General features: G+C 42.1%; 1 pseudogene; it reads left to right on the top strand.

Moving 5' to 3' along the window:
• Positions 1-548: 548 nt before the first annotated feature.
• LOC114196692 (small ribosomal subunit protein uS11 pseudogene) lies at positions 549-2,763 on the top strand (annotated as a pseudogene).
• Positions 2,764-3,494: the final 731 nt, after the last annotated feature.

Here is a 3,494-nt window from a genome sequence, read left to right as displayed (position 1 = left end):
GGTATAGGCATGAGTATAGGCATAGCAAGGGCATAGGCATGGTATAGGCATAGGCATGGGCATGGACTTGGGTATAGGCATGAGTATAGGCATAGACATAGGCACAGGCATAGGCATTGACACAGGCATAGGCATAGGCATGGGTATAGTCATAAGCATAGGCATGGGCATGGACTTGGGTATAGGCATTAGTATGGACACAGGCAAGGGTATAGGCACGGGTATAGGTATAGGCATAAGCATAGGCATGAGTATAGGCATAGATACAGACACATGCATGGGTAGGCACAGGCACAGGCAGAGAATGGGCATGGGCACAGACACACACATGGACGTAGGCATGAAGATAGGCATGGGTGTAGGCATGGGCACAGACATACACATGGACATAGGCATGAAGATAGGCAGGGGTGTAGGCATGGGCACAGACATACGCATGGACATAGGCATGAAGATAGGCATGGATGTAGGCATGGGCACAGACATACACATGGACATAGGCATGGGTAGAGGCAGGCATACGCATGAAGATAGGCATGGGTGTCGGCATGGGCACAAGTATATGCAAATACATGGGCACGGGCACGGGCATGGGAATGGGCATGGGCACAGACACACACATGGACATAGGCATGAAGATAGGCATGGGTGTAGACATGGGCACAGACATACGCATGGACATAGGCATGAAGATAGGCATGGGTGTAGGCATGGGCACAGGCATATGCAAATACATGGGCATGGGCACGGGCATACATAGGTCACTAGTACCCTACACCATTTTATACAAAGACTTCTCTTTATTCTCTTCTCAATTAAAACTCTCCTTTTCCTAGGCATCTGCCCTGTCCCTTTCCTAGCTATCAGCTAGTGGTATCAGAAAATGCTGTCAGAGAAGTTCGTTTTAAAAGCAGCTTTAGGAAGAAATGGATATTTAATCAAAGGAATTTGAAACATCATGACAAAATAAAGTCAGTCACTTAGATTGATAAGTAGTAATAAGCAGATATTTGGGTAATGGGGCCAGTATCCTGCTGTTTAAATCAAACCTCACAATACAGGTGTGACCACTGGAGTATTACATAAGTCTTCAACCAAAGGCCAGAATTATATCATTCTTAGCTGTCTACTCATTAAGAGTAAGGCTAGCCCCCTAGATTTTAAAAGATTGAAAAGGATAGGACATTAATATCCACACTTTAGGGAAAAAACATTATTCTTGCATATCAAATACATCAAGTCACCCACTAGCTTAAAAAGGAGATTGCATTCGCAAAAAAAAAAAAAAAATGTAGTTGGAATTGAGACTTTCATTTTGTACCTCTTTGTGAAATTGCAGATGGATTAACATTCCTGGTCACTGAGTTCCGTTTCCATAGATATAGTTTCAGTTGTACCAAACAGGGACAGATTGTGTATTTTATTACTTTGTTTAAAATATCACTCAAACATTTTAAAAATATCCCAGCACTACAGAACATCACATAAGAGCATAATGACAATATTTCATCTACTTTAAGCCATTTTAAGGTCCCTGTGGCATTAAAAAAAGTGTGTACCTAGATTGTGATGCTGGAAGTCTGTTACTTGAGCTCAGCATGCTAGCCTGGCCTCCAGGGAACTCCCTCAAAGGCCAAATTTAAATGAATTTGTAATCCCATTAACATCCAAAGAAGAGTTAACTGGGTAACCAGACATTTCATTTACGACAATTCTAAAGAGCCTTAGAAAAGATAGGGAGAATAAATTTTTTTTGTCTGAACTCCTGAAAAAAGATACTATTTTATTTGGCTTTACAAAGGAGGATTATAGCTGGGAAGAAATTCAGCGGTCAGATAAATATGAAAATTATGTTATTTTTCCCTCCTGAATGGTAAATCTCTAGAGACCATGTTTTTATATTATTGTATTTTTCGCTACACGGAGTTTTGAATCTACTAAATGCTTAATATATTCTTGCAAATGTAATGGCGTATAGAAGTTGTTGATCTTTTATTTGGAATCTAGCACTGAATGAATCGTGATCAGTGACAGTGATGAGCCTTTAAGCCATATTGAATATGCATGTTATTTGGAGGATGTTTTGAGGCATCCCCAATCGTATTAAAAAATATAAGTACCTAGACTATAACCCTGAAAGTTCACTATATGAAGATAAGTTAATTTGATTCAGCTAGTAGTTCAATCCAGTGTGCTTTGGTATGTTAGGGAATAAAACTGTCAAAACTCTCTACTCTCGATCTTTCTGGTGATGGAGCCTGGAGAAGATGTACAGAAATAGCATCTTGCAAGGGGAAGAAAAGAGAAAGAACAGGTCATCAGCCTTGGACCTCAGCCTTGGACCTCAGCCTTGGACCTGGCTGTAGGAGAAAAAGTATTTGGTGTCTGCCACACCTTTGTAACTTTCAATGATACTTTTGTCTACGGCGCTGATCTTTCTGGCAAGGAAACCATCTGCTCGTGTAACTGGTAGGATGAAGGTGAAGACTGGTCAAGGTGAATCTTCTCCATATGCTGCCATGTTGGCCAACCAGAATATGGACCAGAGGTTCAAGGAGCTGGTCATCACTGCCCTCCACATCAAACTCCAGGCCACAGGAGGAAAGAGAACCAAGACCCCTGGACCTGGGTCCCAGTCTGTCCTCAGAGCCCTTGCCTGCTCAGGGATGAAGATCAAGGAGAGTTGAGGATGTCACCTTCATGCCCTCCAATAGCACCCACAGGAAGTGGGGGTGGGGGGGCTACTGTGGTCACCCTCTGTGAACAGGACTCCTCAAATTATTGTTTTCTACTAATAAATTGACTTCGTGTAGGCTTAAAAAAAGCAAACCTCTACTCTCCTAAATCTCAGCAGGAGGATACAACCAGTAAATAATAGATATAATAAATGACTGTGTATCATGTTAGAAAGCTATAACTTCCATGCAACAAAATAAAAAGTGGAACAAAGAAAGGTGATTTGAAATTTTGAATGGCAGGGGTGTGAGCTGTTGTCAAGTTGCAATATTAAAAAGAGTGGTCAAGGTAAGCCTCATCAAGGTGAAATTTGAGCAAAGATTTGAGGAGTTGAAAAAGTTGGCCAAGCAGGTGGCTAAGGGAAGAGCATTCCAGGCAGAGGCAATAAGGCAACATCCAGAGCAAAGGTCCCAAGGTAAGAGCGTACCTCCTGGCTTCAGGAAAAAGCAGTTAGATAAATGTGGCTCTCTGAGGTAGTGGCAGCAGGGAAGAAGTGTAGAAATTCTGGTTGGAAAGGTAATGAGGGAAGCAGGCTAGATCCTATGATGCTTGCATGAGCTTTAGCTTTTCCTGAGTATAGTGAAGAGCCATTGCAGGATTCCGAGCAGAGAAACAATCTACTCAGATGTGGGTTTCAAATGGATCATTCCACTGCTATATAGAGGACACTGTAGGGAGATGAGGATAAATGCAGGGTGACCAGTTAGGAGACTTTATTGCAGTAATGCAGGGACAGCTGCACAGATTGGGTGAAAATT

Source organism: Eumetopias jubatus, unplaced genomic scaffold (assembly GCF_037043125.1).
Source record: "Eumetopias jubatus isolate StellerSeaLion01/CBP00866 unplaced genomic scaffold, mEumJub1_p1.0 scaffold_2, whole genome shotgun sequence".
NCBI lineage: Eukaryota > Metazoa > Chordata > Mammalia > Carnivora > Otariidae > Eumetopias > Eumetopias jubatus.
Note: the sequence above shows the minus strand (reverse complement) of the source record. Positions and strands in the feature narration are given on the sequence as shown.